At 44.9% G+C, this 20,048-nt stretch overlaps 2 non-coding genes across 2 annotated transcripts; both read right to left on the bottom strand.

The window, feature by feature from the left end:
• Positions 1–1,192: 1,192 nt before the first annotated feature.
• TRNAT-CGU (transfer RNA threonine (anticodon CGU)) lies at positions 1,193–1,264 on the bottom strand. The gene has a single exon. It is a non-coding gene; the product is annotated as a tRNA-Thr (tRNA).
• A 2,159-nt stretch (positions 1,265–3,423) lies between these two features.
• On the bottom strand, positions 3,424–3,495 carry TRNAT-UGU (transfer RNA threonine (anticodon UGU)). The gene has a single exon. It is a non-coding gene; the product is annotated as a tRNA-Thr (tRNA).
• Positions 3,496–20,048: the final 16,553 nt, after the last annotated feature.

The following is a 20,048-nucleotide window of genomic DNA, read 5'->3' as shown; positions in this document are numbered from 1 at the left end:
TTCCTATAACAATATAGATGGGTACGTACACGTGCTTCTTAATAATATGAGATCACAAAACCGCCTAATACAGCTTTCCATTGTAATTTTATTGCTCAGAATATATGTCTGTTAAGGAAGTGAATATTTTATTGTGGCCAGATGTGCTAGTTGTCACAACACTTGTTAATAGATTGTAGAAGTACATGTAGTATACGTGAATTAAACTTGTTTTATCCTAATGCAGAGCTTCTCATTACTTTGTAATTTGTTCATGATTGTAGCCATGTATAGGAGTATAGATGTAATTTGTTCATGATTGTAGCCATGTATAGGAGTATAGATGTAATTTGTTCATGATTGTAGCCATGTATAGGAGTATAGATGTAATTTGTTCATGATTGTAGCCATGTATAGGAGTATAGATGTAGTTTGTTCATGATTGTAGCCATGTATAGGAGTATAGATGTAGTTTGTTCATGATTGTAGCCATGTATAGGAGTATAGATGTAGTTTGTTCATGATTGTAGCCATGTATAGGAGTATAGATGATTCATTACCTTTGTAACTTGCCATGATTGTGACCAGATTTACCTGGAGTTTATTACCTTTGTAACTAGTTCAGCTATCATAACTTTTCCAGGGGTCTCTGTAAGTACCCCCCACTGGGGGACCGCCCACAATGGGTATGTACCTACCGCCCACTGGGTAACTACCGCCCACAGGATGGGTATTGACTACCGACTACTACCCCCACAGGATGGGTATGGGGTGACTACCGCCCACAGGATGGGTATGGGGTGACTACCGCCCACAGGATGGGTATGGGGTGACTACCGCCCACAGGATGGGTATGGGGTGACTACCGCCCACAGGATGGGTATGGGGTACATAATAAACTGAACTACAGAACTTCCGTGGAAGGATGACCTTTGTGAGAGTGTGGCATTAAAGTTGTGCTGCTGCGGGATGTTGAAGGAAATCTTGCCCTTACAGACCTGAATATTGAGAGATTAAGTTAACTTTTATATGTGTAAGATTAACGAGGTTTTAATTAACAAATGCGATAAATATTCAATGGAGACTCAAGATGGCGGGTAATATCCACTGACAGTTGTACCCGTGTTTTTAAAGGGGTTGCAATTTATGTTAGGAGGAGAGTAACAAGTGAACTGTGATGAAAACCCTTAACAAAGGCAGCACTAAAGGCTTATGCCCCCTGTGAGGTTTGAACTCACGACCCCTGGTTTACGAGACCAGTGCTCTACCACTGAGCTAAGGAGGCTGATAGTTACTTTTGTCGCTTGTGTAACCATCACCTCTTTACACCATTACTGTGTATTATGTGGTGTTTATATGTGTGTATCTGCCTTCAACACACATGGTGGCAGACATTTGTTTTAGAGAGAATAACTGGGATTATAAATATGTAGGTGTTACAGTAAGGGATCAATAATGTCCCGGCCTCGTCAGTTATCACTCTGACTATTAGACTTGAATTAAGGACCCTAATGGAGGCTGAAGTACAACTGGAAAACCATCTAGGGGGCTGGAGTATGACTGGAAAACCATCCAGGGTTTGGAGTACAACTGGAAAACTATCCAGGGGATGGATTATGACTGGAAAATCATCAGGGGCTGGAGGACAACTGGAAACCATCCACGGGGTGGAGTATGCCTGGAAACCATCAACGGAGCTGGAGTACAACTAGAAAACCATACAGGAGGCTGGATTACGACCGGAAAACCATCCAGGGACTAGAATACAACTGGAAACCGTCAAGGGGGCTGGAGTACAACTAGAAAAACCATACAGGGGGCTGGAGTACAACTAGAAAACCATACAGGAGGCTGGATTACGACTGGAAAACCATCCAGGGACTAGAATACAACTGGAAACCGTCAAGGGGGCTGGAGTACAATTAGAAAAACCGTCAAGGGGGCTGGAGTACAACTAGAAAGACCGTCAAGAGGGCTGGAGTACAACTAGAAAACCCGTCAAGGGGGCTGGAGTACAACTAGAAAAACCGTCAAGGGGGCTGGAGTACAACTAGAAAAACCGTCAAGGGGGCTGGAGTACAACTAGAAAAACCGTCAAGGGGGCTGGAGTACAACTAGAAAAACCATACAGGGGGCTGGAGTACAACTAGAAAACCATACAGGAGGCTGGATTACGACTGGAAAACCATCCAGGGACTAGAATACAACTGGAAACCGCCAAGGGGGCTGGAGTACAACTAGAAAAACCGTCAAGGGGGCTGGAGTACAACTAGAAAAACCATACAGGGGGCTGGTGTACGACTGATACAGTTAAATGTGATTTTTTTTTTTTTTACACTAGCCAGTACCTGCCAGTACAACATGGCGACCGTTCCGGTATTGTGCCAGTACAACATGGCGACCGTTCCAGTCACGGTATTGTGCCCTTTTTTGTTATTTGTTATATTTTTGTTCTTGAGAAGTGGGAGGCGTCTAGATACTGGGGATGGGCTCTTGCTCCTGGGCAATAGAGCTCTATCTTATTTTGTTCACCCCGACCCCGCCAAAACTGATCACTTCTGAGTCCTCAGACACTACATAAGAAGGAACACTGCAACAGGCCTACTGGCCCATGCGAGGCAGGTCCAAGTCTCCTGCCGGCTTGAGCCAATGACCCAACCTAGTCAGCAGTTGAAGATTGAGACACTTATGCAACATATGGGAATCTTTATTGAAGAAACGTTTCGCCACACAGTGACTTCATCAGTCCAATACAAAGCAGAAAGGTGTAAGGAGAGGAGGAGTTTGAGGTAATTAGTCCCTCAGTCTTGAGTCAGTAGTGCTTATCAGTGGCAAATCTGTGTTTGGGGCCCTGAAGCTTGAACTGTTATGGGGGCCCCTTCGCGCAAGTAAGTTTATTCAGGTACAGGTACACATAAATACAGTTACATAAATTATCGTACATAGCAGCATATGTGAAGATTACCTTCCAGGATAACTCAAAAAAAGTCAGTCAAAGTGACTTATATCCAACACTTCATACAGTAGACCCAAATTTTTAAGCAGTGTGGACTAAAGTGGGTCCTGGGGCCCCTCCGGGATTAGGGGCCCTGAAGCTTAAGCTTCATTAGTGTCACAGTGGAGCCTTCCCAGGTGCTGACCTGTAAATATATTTTAGTTAAATTTTGGCTACTATGTAATATAATAAAGATTTAGATTTAAGTACAATTATACATAAATACAGTTACAATAATTAGCATATATAGTAATATGTGTAAATTACACAGAATAAGTACAAAAAATCAGTGATTTATTTCCATGTGTAGGCAGCTTTGGAAATAAGTCACCTTGACCTTTTTTAAGGGGCTTAACCTAACTAAGTTACACTATGTATGATAATTGTACTCATGTATACCTGTGCCTAAATAAAACTGCTGACTTGAAAAGAAGAGAAAAAATTAAACTTGCCCCCTGAGAGATTTGAACTCTCGACCCCTGGTTTACAAGACCAGTGCTCTGCCCCTGAGCTAAGGAGGCTCTCCCTCTCGTTTTCTTAACTAACTTCAAATATAAACCGTTTTATTCATAATTTTTGGTTGAAATTCATATTTTTTTTTGTCTTGTCATGATTGTGACCAGACCTACCTGGAGTTCATTACCTTTGTAAATTGTGAGTTCATTACCTTTGTAAATTGTGAGTTCATTACCTCTGTAACTTGCTCAGCTATCAAAACTTTGGAGTCCAGTCCCTGGACCAATTATGTACCTCTGTAATCTTTTGACTACCGCCCACAGGATGGGTATGGGGTGACTACCGCCCACAGGATGGGTATGGGGTGACTACCGCCCATAGGATGGGTATGGGGTGACTACCGCCCACAGGATGGGTATGGGGTGACTACCGCCCACAGGATGGGTATGGGGTGACTACCGCCCACGGGATGGGTATGGGGTGACTACCGCCCACAGGATGGGTATGGGGTGCATAATAAACATATTAAACTAAACTTTGAGAAATCATTGAAGGGTTTAGTGTGATTGGTAATGTCAGGAGGTCAATAAGATAAGTAATGTTATAATCCTCTGGTCTTACCATGGGATAAGCTCTGTTTAGCCTCACTATATAAGTAAGTATATTCAGGTATTTACCTGGAGAGAGTTTCGGGGGTCAACGCCCCCGCGGCCCGGTCTGTGACCAGGCCTCCTGGTGGATCAGCGCCTGATCAACCAGGCTGTTGCTGCTGGCTGCACGCAAACCAACGTACGAGCCACAGCCCGGCTGATCAGGAACTGCCTTTAGGTGCTTGTCCAGTGCCAGCTTGAAGACTGCCAGGGGTCTGTTGGTAATCCCCCTTATGTGTGCTGGGAGGCAGTTGAACAGTCTCGGTCCCCTGACACTTATTGTATGGTCTCTTAACGTGCTAGTGACACCCCTGCTTTTCATTGGGGGGATGGTGCATCGTCTGCCAAGTCTTTTGCTTTCGTAGTGAGTGATTTTCGTGTGCAAGTTCGGTACTAGTCCCTCTAGGATTTTCCAGGTGTATATAATCATGTATCTCTCCCTCCTGCGTTCCAGGGAATACAGGTTTAGAAACCTCAAGCGCTCCCAGTAATTGAGGTGTTTTATCTCCGTTATGCGCGCCGTGAAAGTTCTCTGTACATTTTCTAGGTCGGCAATTTCACCTGCCTTGAAAGGTGCTGTTAGAGTGCAGCAATATTCCAGCCTAGATAGAACAAGTGACCTGAAGAGTGTCATCATGGGCTTGGCCTCCCTAGTTTTGAAGGTTCTCATTATCCATCCTGTCATTTTTCTAGCAGATGCGATTGATACAATGTTATGGTCCTTGAAGGTGAGATCCTCCGACATAATCACTCCCAGGTCTTTGACGTTGGTGTTTCGCTCTATTTTGTGGCCAGAATTTGTTTTGTACTCTGATGAAGATTTAATTTCCTCATGTTTACCATATCTGAGTAATTGAAATTTCTCATCGTTGAACTTCATATTGTTTTCTGCAGCCCACTGAAAGATTTGGTTGATGTCCGCCTGGAGCCTTGCAGTGTCTGCAATGGAAGACACTGTCATGCAGATTCGGGTGTCATCTGCAAAGGAAGACACGGTGCTGTGGCTGACATCCTTGTCTATGTCGGATATGAGGATGAGGAACAAGATGGGAGCTAGTACTGTGCCTTGTGGAACAGAGCTTTTCACCGTAGCTGCCTCGGACTTTACTCTGTTGACGACTACTCTCTGTGTTCTGTTAGTGAGGAAATTATAGATCCATCGACCAACTTTTCCTGTTATTCCTTTAGCACGCATTTTGTGCGCTATTACGCCATGGTCACACTTGTCGAAGGCTTTTGCAAAGTCTGTATATATTACATCTGCATTCTTTTTGTCTTCTAGTGCATTTAGGACCTTGTCGTAGTGATCCAGTAGTTGAGACAGACAGGAGCGACCTGTTCTAAACCCATGTTGCCCTGGGTTGTGTAACTGATGGGTTTCTAGATGGGTGGTGATCTTGCTTCTTAGGACCCTTTCAAAGATTTTTATGATATGGGATGTTAGTGCTATTGGTCTGTAGTTCTTTGCTGTTGCTTTACTGCCCCCTTTGTGGAGTGGGGCTATGTCTGTTGTTTTTAGTAACTGAGGGACGACCCCCGTGTCCATGCTCCCTCTCCATAGGATGGAAAAGGCTCGTGATAGGGGCTTCTTGCAGTTCTTGATGAACACAGAGTTCCATGAGTCTGGCCCTGGGGCAGAGTGCATGGGCATGTCATTTATCGCCTGTTCGAAGTCATTTGGCGTCAGGATAACATCGGATAGGCTTGTGTTAATCAAATTTTGTGGCTCTCTCATAAAAAATTCATTTTGATCTTCGACTCTCAGTCTGGTTAGCGGCTTGCTAAAAACTGAGTCATATTGGGACTTGAGTAGCTCACTCATTTCCTTGCTGTCATCTGTGTAGGACCCATCTTGTTTAAGTAGGGGCCCAATACTGGACGTTGTTCTCGATTTTGATTTGGCATAGGAGAAGAAATACTTTGGGTTTCTTTCGATTTCATTTATGGCTTTTAGTTCTTCCCGCGATTCCTGACTCCTAAAGGATTCTTTTAGCTTAAGTTCGATGCTTGCTATTTCTCTGACCAGTGTCTCCCTGCGCATTTCTGATATATTGACCTCTTTTAGCCGCTCTGTTATTCTTTTCCGTCGCCTGTAAAGGGAGCGCCTGTCTCTTTCTATTTTACATCTACTCCTCCTTTTTCTTAGAGGAATAAGCCTTGTGCATACATCGAGTGCCACCGAGTTAATCTGTTCTAGGCATAAGTTTGGGTCTGTGTTGCTTAGTATATCTTCCCAGCTTATATCGGTTAGGACTTGGTTTACTTGGTCCCACTTTATGTTTTTGTTATTGAAGTTGAATTTGGTGAATGCTCCCTCGTGACTAGTCTCATTTTGTCGGTCTGGGGCTCCACGCATACATGTCTGAACCTCAATTATGTTGTGATCTGAGTATATTGTTTTTGATATGGTGACATTTCTTATCAGATCATCATTGTTAGTGAAGATGAGGTCTAGTGTATTCTCCAGTCTAGTAGGCTCTATTATTTGCTGGTTTAAATTGAATTTTGTGCAGAGATTTAAAAGCTCGTGTGAGTGTGAGTTTTCATCAGAGCTGCCTCCTGGTGTTATTACTGCAACAATATTATTTGCTATATTCCTCCATTTTAGGTGCCTTAAGTTGAAATCCCCCAGGAGCAAGATGTTGGGTGCAGGAGCTGGAAGATTTTCCAGACAGTGGTCAATTTTTAACAGCTGTTCCTGGAATTGCTGGGATGTTGCATCCGGAGGCTTGTAGACTACCACAATGACTAGGTTTTGGTTCTCGACCTTTACTGCTAAAACTTCCACTACGTCATTTGAGGCATTAAGCAGTTCTGTGCAAACAAGTGACTCTGCAATGTACAGGCCAACCCCCCCCTTTTGCCTGTTCACTCTGTCACATCTGTATAGGTTGTAACCTGGGATCCATATTTCGTTGTCCAAGTGATCCTTTATGTGGGTCTCAGTGAAAGCCGCGAACATTGCCTTTGCCTCTGCAAGCAGTCCACGGATGAAAGGTATTTTGTTGTTTATTGCTGGCTTTAGACCCTGTATATTTGCAAAGAAGAATGTTATCGGACTGGTGGTATTGTTGGTACTGGGGGGGGATTTTTTTTCCGGCATTAGTATCTGTATCTGTTGGTTTGGAGTGGAGGCCATCGACTGTGGTTCCACTCCAGGAATGACTGGATTTGGTGTACGATTTCTGCCATTTCCTGCCAGTTTTTTTTCCTTCCTGGCACTAAAAAACCTCTCCCTCTTGAGTGGCTGTGGCTACCCAGGTTTTCCCATGGCCTGGATGTTTTGTATCTTTTTGTCCCCTTTAGATGGTATGCCTGGCAATTTAAGTTATAGCACAGTCTTTCCTGTACTGAAGAGGTACACATTTCAGGGTGAAAAAGCTTACAGGAAGGGAGTTTGCATTTTCCTGTTGTCATATGGGCATGACATTTTCTAGGGTGGTCATAGTTGCATGTCCCATCTGTTTTTCCAGATTTCCCATGCCAGCAGATACCAAGTGCATAGTATGTGCACAGGCTTGGTTTCCGTTTGCCTTGGGTTTCTGTGACTGTATTCCCTGTTGGTGCATGTTTCCCTGTCTTATTCCTATCCTCCTTAGCACCAACAATGGAGCTCCCACCAGTTGTTTTTGGTAATTTATCCTCACTATTGCTATTGGAGTCCTCTTGTTTGCTATTTCCTGCGGTATTTCTGGTTTGCAATATTGGTTTTATCTTATCTTTGACTACACTTGTTTCCCTACTATGGCTCCTGTCCTCTATGAGGTCATTTATATGTATTCCTTCCTGCGTATAATTCCCGACTACCTGGACAAAATCTCCAGCTTCACCATTACTGTCTACCAGGACAGTATACATAAATATACATAAATATAGTTACATAGATTATCATACATAACAGCAGATGTGTAGAGAACCTGGGATAATCCATTTTTGGTATACATTAGTTACGGTAGATATGTGATTGTAATAGTATCCATGTTAGTGGTTAATTTAAGCTGTAGCTGAGAACCTCTCAAGGGAGGTTCCTTCAGTTCAATTCAATTCAAAGTTTATTCTCTATAAGGATTACAATGCTGAGTTTACAGAAATTTGGTTATTGTTTGGTTTACATGTAGTAAAATTGTGATTACAGAGTGTACCACTAGAACGCTTAGCATGGCTAGGCATTTCGGGCATACTTAGTTTTATTCTTAATTGTAAAATATTACAAATTATGAGGTAAGTTGGTATTATGGCTAAGTGACTAAATACTAGTTTGTGAGTTTAGCAATGTGAATGCTTTTGTTTTGGCACAGTACATAGTTTCAGTATTGGAGTATCACAGGATTCATTATTTTAAGATTGAGATTAATATTTCTGTTTATGGTCAAATGAGTGAGTGAGTGGAAGTGTGAACCACCAGGTGGTATTCGTGATGCTGGTGAGGGGCTTTTGATCCAGGGCCCCTCAAGGGAGGTTCCTTGATGCTGGTGAGGTGTGCTTGATCCAGGGCCCCTCAAGGGAGGTTCCTTGATACTGGTAAGGGGTTTTTGATCCGGGACCCCTCAAGGGAGGTTCCTTGATGCTGGTGAGGGGTGCTTGATCCAGGGCCCCTCAAGGGAGGTTCCTTGATGCTGGTGAGGGACGCTTGATCCAGGGCCCCTCAAGGGAGGTTCCTTGAAACTGGTGAGGGGCTCTTGATCCAGGGCCCCTCAAGGGAGGTTCCTTGATGCTGGTGAGGGGTGCTTGATCCAGGGCCCCTCAAGGGAGGTTCCTTGATGCTGGTGAGGGACGCTTGATCCAGGGCCCCTCAAGGGAGGTTCCTTGATGCTGGTGAGGGACGCTTTATCCAGGGCCCCTCAAGGGAGGTTCCTTGAAACTGGTGAGGGGCTCTTGATCCAGGGCCCCTCAAGGGAGGTTCCTTGATGCTGGTGAGGGGTGCTTGATCCAGGGCCTCTCAAGGGAGGTTCCTTGATGCTGGTGAGGGACGCTTGATCCAGGGCCCCTCAAGGGAGGTTCCTTGATGCTGGTGAGGGGCGCTTGATCCAGGGCCCCTCAAGGGAGGTTCCTTGATGCTGGTGAGGGGTGCTTGATCCAGGGCCCCTCAAGGGAGGTTCCTTGATGCTGGTGAGGGGTGCTTGATCCAGGGCCCCTCAAGGGAGGTTCCTTGATGCTGGTGAGGGACGCTTGATCCAGGACCCCTCAAGGGAGGTTCCTTGATGCTGGTGAGGGGTGCTTGATCCAGGTTCCCTCAAGGGAGGTTCCTTGATGCTGGTGAGGGGCACTTGATCCAGTGCCCCTTAAGGGCGGTTCCTTGATGCTGGTGAGGGGCACTTGATCCAGGGCCCATCAAGGGAGGTTCCTTGATGCTGGTGAGGGGCATTTAATCCAGGGCCCCTCAAGGGAGGTTCCTTGATGCTGGTGAGGTGTGCTTGATCCAGGGCCCCTCAAGGGAGGTTCCTTGATGCTGGTGAGGTGTGCTTGATCCAGGGCGCCTTAAGGGAGGTTCCTTGATGCTGGTGAGGGGTGCTTGATCCAGGGCTCCTCAAGGGAGGTTCCTTGATGCTGGTGAGGGACGCTTGATCCAGGGCCCCTCAAGGGAGGTTCCTTGATGCTGGTGAGGGGCGCTTGATCTAAGACCCCTCAAGGGAGGTTCCTTGATGCTGGTGAGGGGCTCTTGATCCAAGGTCCCTCAAGGGAGTCCTTGACGCTGGTGAGAGGCTCTTGATCTAGGGCCCCTCAAGGGAGTCCTTGATGCTGGTGAGAGGCTCTTGATCTAGGGCCCCTCAAGGGAGTTTCCTTGATGCTGGTGAGGGGCTCTTGATCCAGGGTCCCTCAAGGGAGTTTCCTTGATGCTGGTGAGGGGCTCTTGATCTAGGGCCCCTCAAGGGACTTTCCTTGATGCTGGTGAGGGGCGCTTGATCCAGGGCCCCTCAAGGGAGGTTCCTTGATGCTGTTGAGGGGCTCTTGATCTAGGGAATTGGATCTGTGCTCCAGCTCCCTGAATTAAGCCTGAATACCTTCCTCATCCCCCCACAGGCGCTGTATAATCCTACGAGTTTAGCGCTTCCCCCTTGATTGTAATAATAATAAACTGAGCTGAGAAAGGAAATTAAGTCACTGTTGACCACAAAGGAAATTAAGTCACTGTTGACCACAAAGGAAATTAAGTCACTGTTGACCACAAAGGAAATTAAGTCACTGTTGACCACAAAGGAAATAAGTCACTGTTGACAACAAAGGAAATTAAGTCACTGTTGACAACAAAGGAAATTAAGTCACTGTTGACCACAAAGGAAATTAAGTCACTGTTGACCACAAAGGACTGTTGACCACAAAGGAAATTAAGTCACTGTTGACCACAAAGGAAATTAAGTCACTGTTGACCACAAAGGAAATTAAGTCACAGTTGACCACAAAGGAAATTAAGTCACTGTTGACAACAAAGGAAATTAAGTCACTGTTGACCACAAAGGAAATTAAGTCACTGTTGACAACAAAGGAAATTAAGTCACTGTTGACCACAAAGGAAATTAAGTCACTGTTGACCACAAAGGAAATTAAGTCACTGTTGACCACAAAGGAAATTAAGTCACTGTTGACCACAAAGGAAATTAAGTCACTGTTGACCACAAAGGAAATTAAGTCACTGTTGACCACAAAGGAAATTAAGTCACTGTTGACCACAAAGGAAATTAAGTCACTGTTGACAACAAAGGAAATTAAGTCACTGTTGACCACAAAGGAAATTAAGTCACTGTTGACCACAAAGGAAATTAAGTCACTGTTGACCACAAAGGAAATTAAGTCACTGTTGACCACAAAGGAAATTAAGTCACTGTTGACCACAAAGGAAATTAAGTCACTGTTGACCACAAAGGAAATTAAGTCACTGTTGACCACAAAGGAAATTAAGTCACTGTTGACAACAAAGGAAATAAGTCACTGTTGACAACAAAGGAAATTAAGTCACTGTTGACAACAAAGGAAATAAGTCACTGTTGACCACAAATAAATTAAGTCACTGTTGACAACAACGGAAATAAGTCACTCTGACTGACTGTGTTTGGTAATCTTGGATAACTGACACTACGTATGATAATTGTACCTATGTGTACCTGTCTAAATAAACTGACTGACTTACTCCTGGTGACAGCTTCACTAACGTTATTCAGCTACAGGTATACATAAATGTAACAGGTATACATACATGTAACATATGTGTAAATTACCCAGCCAGGATAACCCTTATTTCCATTGGAATCTTTGTGTTTCCATTGGAATCCTTGTATTTCCGTTGGAATCCTTGTATTTCCGTTGAAATCCTTGTATTTCCATTGGAATCCTTGTATTTCCGTTGGAATCCTTGTATTTCCATTGGAATCCTTGTATTTCCGTTGGAATCCTTGTATTTCCATTGGAATCCTTGTATTTCCGTTGGAATCCTTGTATTTCCGTTGGAATCCTTGTATTTCCATTGGAATCCTTGTATTTCCGTTGGAATCCTTGTATTTCCATTGGAATCCTTGTATTTCCGTTGGAATCATCGTATTTCCGTTGGAATCTTTGTATTTCCATTGGAATCCTTGTATTTCCATTGGAATCCTTGTATTTCCATTGGAATCCTTGTATTTCCGTTGGAATCCTTGTATTTCCGTTGGAATCCTTGTATTTCCATTGGAATCCTTGTATTTCCATTGGAATCCTTGTATTTCCATTGGAATCCTTGTATTTCCGTTGGAATCCTTGTATTTCCATTGGAATCCTTGTATTTCCATTGGAATCCTTGTATTTCCGTTGGAATCCTTGTATTTCCATTGGAATCCTTGTATTTCCATTGGAATCCTTGTATTTCCATTGGAATCCTTGTATTTCCATTGGAATCCTTGTATTTCCATTGGAATCCTTGTATTTCCATTGGAATCCTTGTATTTCCATTGGAATCCTTGTATTTCCATTGGAATCCTTGTATTTCCATTGGAATCCTTGTATTTCCATTGGAATCCTTGTATTTCCATTGGAATCCTTGTATTTCCATTGGAATCCTTGTATTTCCATTGGAATCCTTGTATTTCCATTGAAAGTGTCAACAATATAGTTTGGTATATTGGGGTTTCTAATAGGCTTAGGAAATTATTACAATCAAGGGGGAAGCGCTAAACTCGTAGGATTATACAGCGCCTGTGGGGGGATGAGGAAGGTATTCAGGCTTAATTCAGGGAACTGGAGCACAGATCCAATTTAATACTGACTAGTTAATTTGTATTCTCAAAAAAACTTGTCAGGATTTCTCCATTTTAGGTCGTATGTATGTATGTATGTATGTATGTATGTATGTATGTATGTATGTATGTGTAAGTATGTATGTATGTGTAAGTATGTGTATGTATGTATGTATGTATGTATGTATGTATGTATGTGTAAGTATGTATGTATGTGTAAGTATGTGTATGTATAAGTATGTATGTATGTATGTATGTATGTATGTATGTGTAAGTATGTATGTATGTGTAAGTATGTGTAAGTATGTATGTGTATGTATGTATGTATGTATGTATATATGTATGTATGTATGTATGTATGTATGTATGTACTCGCCTAGTTACTCACCTAATTGAGGTTGCAGGGGTCGAATCCTAGCTCCTGGTCCCGCCTCTTCACTGGTCGCTACTAGGTCACCTTCCCTGAACCATGAGCTTTATCATACCTCTGCTTAAAGCTATGTATGGATCCTGCCTCCACTACATCGCTTCCCAAACTATTCCACTTCCTGACAACTCTGTATATAGATAGATAGATAGATACAGCTAGGCTTTAAATATTACAAAGACCCCAGTGGAAATAAGTCACTTTCTCTGACTTACTTTGGTTATTCTGAGTAACTACACATGTCCTGTTATGTATGATAATATGTATACTTGGATAAAGTTACTTGACGTTGACAGCACTAGGGAGAGAGTAGGCCTACCATACATCAAGTATGACAGCACTAGGGAGAGAGTAGGCCTCCCATACATCAAGTTTGACAGCACTAGGGAGAGAGTAGGCCTCCCATACATCAAGTTTGACAGCACTAGGGAGAGAGTAGGCCTCCCATACATCAAGTTTGACAGCACTAGGGAGAGAGTAGGCCTCCCATACATCAAGTTTGACAGCACTAGGGAGAGAGTAGGCCTCCCATACATCAAGTATGACAGCACTAGGGAGAGAGTAGGCCTCCCATACATCAAGTTTGACAGCACTAGGGAGAGAGTAGGCCTCCCATACATCAAGTATGACAGCACTAGGGAGAGAGTAGGCCTCCCATACATCAAGTTTGACAGCACTAGGGAGACAGTAGGCCTCCCATACATCAAGTATGACAGCACTAGGGAGACAGTAGGCCTCCCATACATCAAGTATGACAGCACTAGGGAGAGAGTAGGCCTCCCATACATCAAGTTTGACAGCACTAGGGAGACAGTAGGCCTCCCATACATCAAGTATGACAGCACTAGGGAGAGAGTAGGCCTCCCATACATCAAGTTTGACAGCACTAGGGAGAGAGTAGGCCTCCCATACATCAAGTTTGACAGCACTAGGGAGACAGTAGGCCTCCCATACATTAAGTATGACAGCACTAGGGAGAGAGTAGGCCTCCCATACATCAAGTATGACAGCACTAGGGAGAGAGTAGGCCTCCCATACATCAAGTTTGACAGCACTAGGGAGAGAGTAGGCCTCCCATACATCAAGTTTGACAGCACTAGGGAGAGAGTAGGCCTCCCATACATCAAGTATGACAGCACTAGAGAGAGAGTAGGCCTCCCATACATCAAGTTTGACAGCACTAGGGAGAGAGTAGGCCTCCCATACATCAAGTTTGACAGCACTAGGGAGAGAGTAGGCCTCCCATACATCAAGTATGACAGCACTAGGGAGAGAGTAGGCCTCCCATACATCAAGTTTGACAGCACTAGGGAGAGAGTAGGCCTCCCATACATCAAGTATGACAGCACTAGGGAGAGAGTAGGCCTCCCATACATCAAGTATGACAGCACTAGAGAGAGAGTAGGCCTCCCATACATCAAGTATGACAGCACTAGGGAGAGAGTAGGCCTCCCATACATCAAGTATGACAGCACTAGAGAGAGAGTAGGCCTCCCATACATCAAGTATGACAGCACTAGGGAGAGAGTAGGCCTCCAATACATCAAGTATGACAGCACTAGGGAGAGAGTAGGCCTCCCATACATCAAGTATGACAGCAATAGGGAGAGAGTAGGCCTCCCATACATCAAGTTTGACAGCACTAGGGAGACAGTAGGCCTCCCACACTACATTTATTTATTAGCGAAATGTTTCGCCTGGGCAGCAGGCGTCTTCAGTCCAATATAATGAAATTGAAAATACCGTTTATTTGTAATTTTTCTTATAGTTGTACCGTCTCTCCTTTATTGTATTTTGTGATTATAGTTTATTTTGACTTTGTAAGATGAGCAGTGTGGGAGAAGAATACATGGGAGTTGTAAGATGAGCAGTGTGGGAGAAGAATACATGGGAGTTGTAAGATGAGCAGTGTGGGAGAAGAATACATGGGAGTTGTAAGATGAGCAGTGTGGGAGAAGAATACATGGGAGTTGTAAGATGAGCAGTGTGGGAGAAGAATACATGGGAGTTGTAAGATGAGCAGTGTGGGAGAAGAATACATGGGAGTTGTAAGATGAGCAGTGTGGGAGAAGAATACATGGGAGTTATAAGATGAGCAGTGTGGGAGAAGAATACATGGGAGTCAACAGTGAGAACAAGAGGCCATATAACACACGATCAGTCCATATAGGAAGCTCACGATCCCAGGTAATGGAGGCTTCACGACCGGCATTAAGACGCAGCAAGACCTTGGTGCAAGAGTGTGCAGTCATCCATCACTGGTGGGTGAGTGTGCAGTCATCCATCACTGGTGGGAGAGTGTGCAGTCATCCATCACTGGTGGGTGAGTGTGCAGTCATCCATCACTGGTGGGTGAGTGTGCAGTCATCCATCACTGGTGGGAGAGTGTGCAGTCATCCATCACTGGTGGGTGAGTGTGCAGTCATCCATCACTGGTGGGTGAGTGTGCAGTCATCCATCACTGGTGGGTGAGTGTGCAGTCATCCATCACTGGTGGGAGAGTGTGCAGTCATCCATCACTGGTGGGTGAGTGTGCAGTCATCCATCACTGGTGGGTGAGTGTGCAGTCATCCATCACTGGTGGGTGAGTGTGCAGTCATCCATCACTGGTGGGTGAGTGTGCAGTCATCCATCACTGGTGGGTGAGTGTGCAGTCATCCATCACTGGTGGGTGAGTGTGCAGTCATCCATCACTGGTGGGTGAGTGTGCAGTCATCCATCACTGGTGGGTGAGTGTGCAGTCATCCATCACTGGTGGGTGAGTGAGTGTGCAGTCATCCATCACTGGTGGGTGAGTGTGCAGTCATCCATCACTGGTGGGTGAGTGTGCAGTCATCCATCACTGGTGAGTGAGTGTGCAGTCATCCATCACTGGTGGGTGAGTGTGCAGTCATCCATCACTGGTGGGTGAGTGTGCAGTCATCCATCACTGGTGGGTGAGTGTGCAGTCATCCATCACTGGTGGGTGAGTGTGCAGTCATCCATCACTTGTGGGTAAGTGCTCTCATCCATCACTTGTGGGTAAGTGCTCTCATCCATCACTGGTGGGTTAGTGCACTCATCCATCACTGGTGCGTTAGTGCACTCATCCATCACTGGTAGGTTAGTGCACTCATCCATCACTGGTAGGTTAGTGCACTCATCCATCACTGGTGGGTTAGTGCACTCATCCATCACTGGTGGGTTAGTGCACTCATCCATCACTGGTGGGTTAGTGCACTCATCCATCACTGGTGGGTTAGTGCACTCATCCATCACTGGTGGGTTAGTGCACTCATCCATCACTAGTGGGTTAGTGCACTCATCCATCACTGGTGGGTTAGTGCACTCATCCATCACTGGTGGGTTAGTGCACTCATCCATCACTGGTGGGTTAGTGCACTCATCCATCACTGGTGGGTTAGTGCACTCATCCATCACTGGTGGGTTAGTGCACTCATCCATCACTAGTGGGTTAGTGCACTCATCCATCACTGGTGGGTTAGTGCACTCATCCATCACTGGTGGGTTAGTGCACTCATCCATCACTGGTGGGTTAGTGCACTCATCCATCACTAGTGGGTTAGTGCACTCATCCATCACTGGTGGGTTAGTGCACTCATCCATCACTGGTAGGTTAGTGTACTCATCCATCACTGGTGGGTTAGTGCACTCATCCATCACTGGTAGGTTAGTGCACTCATCCATCACTGGTGGGTTAGTGCACTCATCCATCACTAGTGGGTTAGTGCACTCATCCATCACTGGTAGGTTAGTGCACTCATCCATCACTGGTGGGTTAGTGCACTCATCCATCACTGTATTGGGCCCCTACTTAAACAAGATGGGTCCTACACAGATGACAGCAAGGAAATGAGTGAGCTACTCAAGTCCCAATATGACTCAGTTTTTAGCAAGCCGCTAACCAGACTGAGAGTCGAAGATCAAAATGAATTTTTTATGAGAGAGCCACAAAATTTGGTTAACACAAGCGTATCTGATGTTATCCTGACGCCAAATGACTTCGAACAGGCGATAAATGACATGCCCATGCACTCTGCCCCAGGGCCAGACTCATGGAACTCTGTGTTCATCAAGAACTGCAAGAAGCCCCTATCACGAGCCTTTACCATCCTATGGAGAGGGAGCATGGACACGGGGGTCGTCCCACAGTTACTAAAAACAACAGACATAGCCCCACTCCACAAAGGGGGCAGTAAAGCAACAGCAAAGAACTACAGACCGATAGCACTAACATCCCATATCATAAAAATCTTTGAAAGGGTCCTAAGAAGCAAGATCACCACCCATCTAGAAACCCATCAGTTACACAACCCAGGGCAACATGGGTTTAGAACAGGTCGCTCCTGTCTGTGTCAACTATTGGATCACTACAACAAGGTCCTAGATGCACTAGAAGACAAAAAGAATGCAGATGTAATATATACAGACTTTGCAAAAGCCTTCGACAAGTGTGACCATGGCTTAATAGCGCACAAAATGCGCGCTAAAGGAATAACAGGAAAAGTCGGTCGATGGATCTATAATTTCCTCACTAACAGAACACAGAGAGTAGTAGTCAATAGAGTAAAGTCCGAGGCAGCTACGGTGAAAAGCTCTGTTCCACAAGGCACAGTACTCGCTCCCATCTTGTTCCTCATCCTCATATCTGACATAGACAAGGATGTCAGCCACAGCACCGTGTCTTCCTTTGCAGATGACACCCGAATCTGCATGACAGTGTCTTCCATTGCAGACACTGCAAGGCTCCAGGCGGACATCAACCAAATCTTTCAGTGGGCTGCAGAAAACAATATGAAGTTCAACGATGAGAAATTTCAATTACTCAGATATGGTAAACACGAGGAAATTAAATCTTCATCAGAGTACAAAACAAATTCTGGCCACAAAATAGAGCGAAACACCAACGTCAAAGACCTGGGAGTGATCATGTAGGAGGATCTCACCTTCAAGGACCATAACATTGTATCAATCACATCTGCTAGAAAAATGACAGGATGGATAATGAGAACCTTCAAAACTAGGGATGCCACGCCTATGATGACACTCTTCAGGTCACTTGTTCTATCTAGGCTGGAATATTGCTGCACACTAACAGCACCTTTCAAGGCAGGTGAAATTGCTGACCTAGAAAATGTAAAGAGAACCTTCACGGCGCGCATAACGGAGATAAAACACCTCAATTACTGGGAGCGCTTGAGGTTCCTGAACCTGTATTCCCTGGAACGCAGGCGGGAGAGATACATGATTATATACACCTGGAAAATCCTAGAGGGACTAGTACCGAACTTGCACACGAAAATCACTCACTACGAAAGCAAAAGACTTGGCAGACGATGCAACATCCCCCCAATGAAAAGCAGGGGTGTCACTAGCACGTTAAGAGACCAGACAATAAGTGTCAGGGGCCCGAGACTGTTCAACTGCCTCCTAGCATACATAAGGGGGATTACCAACAGACCCCTGGCAGTCTTCAAGCTGGTACTGGACAAGCACCTAAAGTCGGTTCCTGACCAGCCGGGCTGTGGCTCGTACGTTGGTTTGTGTGCAGCCAGCAGTAACAGCCTGGTTGATCAGGCTCTGATCCACCAGGAGGCCTGGTCACAGACTGGGCCGCGGGGGCATTGACCCCCGGAACACTCTCCAGGTAAACTCCAGGTGGGTTAGTGCACTCATCCATCACTGGTGGGTTAGTGCACTCATCCATCACTGGTGGGTTAGTGCACTCATCCATCACTGGTGGGTTAGTGCACTCATCCATCACTGGTGGGTTAGTGCACTCATCCATCACTGGTGGGTTAGTGCACTCATCCATCACTGGTGGGTTAGTGCACTCATCCATCACTGGTGGGTTAGTGCACTCATCCATCACTGGTGGGTTAGTGCACTCATCCATCACTGGTGGGTGAGGAATCTGAAGAGTTCAACATTACACTCATAGGCAGAGTGCCAAACCCGTAGAGATCATACAGTTTATATAGAACTGATAATCTCAAATATATTTTTTTAACACGCCGGCGGTCTCCCACCAAGGCAGAGTCACCCGAAAAAGAAACACTTTAAACATCACTCACATTATCGCTGTCTTGCCAGATATATATACACACAAGAGGAATACCTGAGGGACAGGAAGTAAATGATTGTCTGGGAGACTTCAGAATGGGAAAGAGTAACAAGCAGTGTACCACAAGGATCAGTATTAGGACAAGTGCTTTTTTTGCTTCATGTAAATGATGTGCCAGATGGAATTGAGTCATGTGGATCTCTATTGAAGTGAAATTAATGAGGAGAATCCAGTTATAGTAATCATAATGAAGTGCTAAACCCTTAAGGGCCATACAGCACTGCGAGAATACAAACAAACAAGGGCAGGAGATCATTATTATAATCACGGGGGAGCGCTAAACCCGTAGGATTATACAGTGCATAAGGGGGGGAGATGGAAGGTATTCAGGCTCAATTCAGGGAACCAGAGCACAGATCCATTTCCCTAGAACAAGAGCCCCTCACCAGCATCAAGGAACGTCCCTAGAGGGGTCAAGGGCAGGAGAAAGGCTGCAGAAAATGATCTGGACAAACTGCACGGTTGATTAGTGGTTGCTTGAATTCAACCCCAGAAAATGAAAGGTTTTGAAGTTTGGGGAAGGGGTCAGAGGAGTGGACACATTATTATTATTATAATCAAGGGGGAAGCGCTAAACCCGGAGGATTATACAGCGCCTGGGGGGGGGGAATGTGGAAGGCATTCAGGCTTAATTCGGGGAACTGGAGCATAGATCCAATTCCCTAAATCAAGAGCCCCTCACCAACATCAAGGAACCTTCCTTGAGGGGAGGAGTGGACACAGATTTGGGGGACAAAAGCTACAGCCCTCATCACAATGTTGTGTGATATTTGTGGGTTTTTCACTTAGTTTTGATTGTAATACTACTACTAAAGACCTCATTAGTTGCACTTGTGTCCTTTTACTTTACATATTGTCAGTAATTCTACCAACATTATTACAAAAAAGGACCTGGGAGTAAGCATAGTGCCTACCATGTTGCCAAAGCTCACTTCAAATAAGCTCTGAAGTCAATGCTAACCTGGCAAATCTAAGAATGGCTTTCAGGAATCTCAACAGTCATTCCAGGTATTTTTTTTATACAAATTAGTATGAAACATACCAATCATTTATTCTTCTGTATTCTATACAAACAACTCCCCTCATAGAGGTGCCTTGATGCCAGTGAGGGGCTCTTGATCCAGCGATCTATTAGACTTTTATCTCCCCTTTCCTGGATCAAATCAATACCTCCCATTCCCCAGGTGCTATGTGGCCCCTCTGGGTTTAGCAC

The sequence above is a fragment of the Cherax quadricarinatus genome, chromosome 96 (genome assembly GCF_038502225.1).
Source record: "Cherax quadricarinatus isolate ZL_2023a chromosome 96, ASM3850222v1, whole genome shotgun sequence".
Taxonomy (NCBI): Eukaryota; Metazoa; Arthropoda; class Malacostraca; order Decapoda; family Parastacidae; genus Cherax; species Cherax quadricarinatus.
The sequence above is the reverse complement of the archived record's forward strand: the minus strand, read 5'-3'. Positions and strand labels throughout refer to the sequence as shown.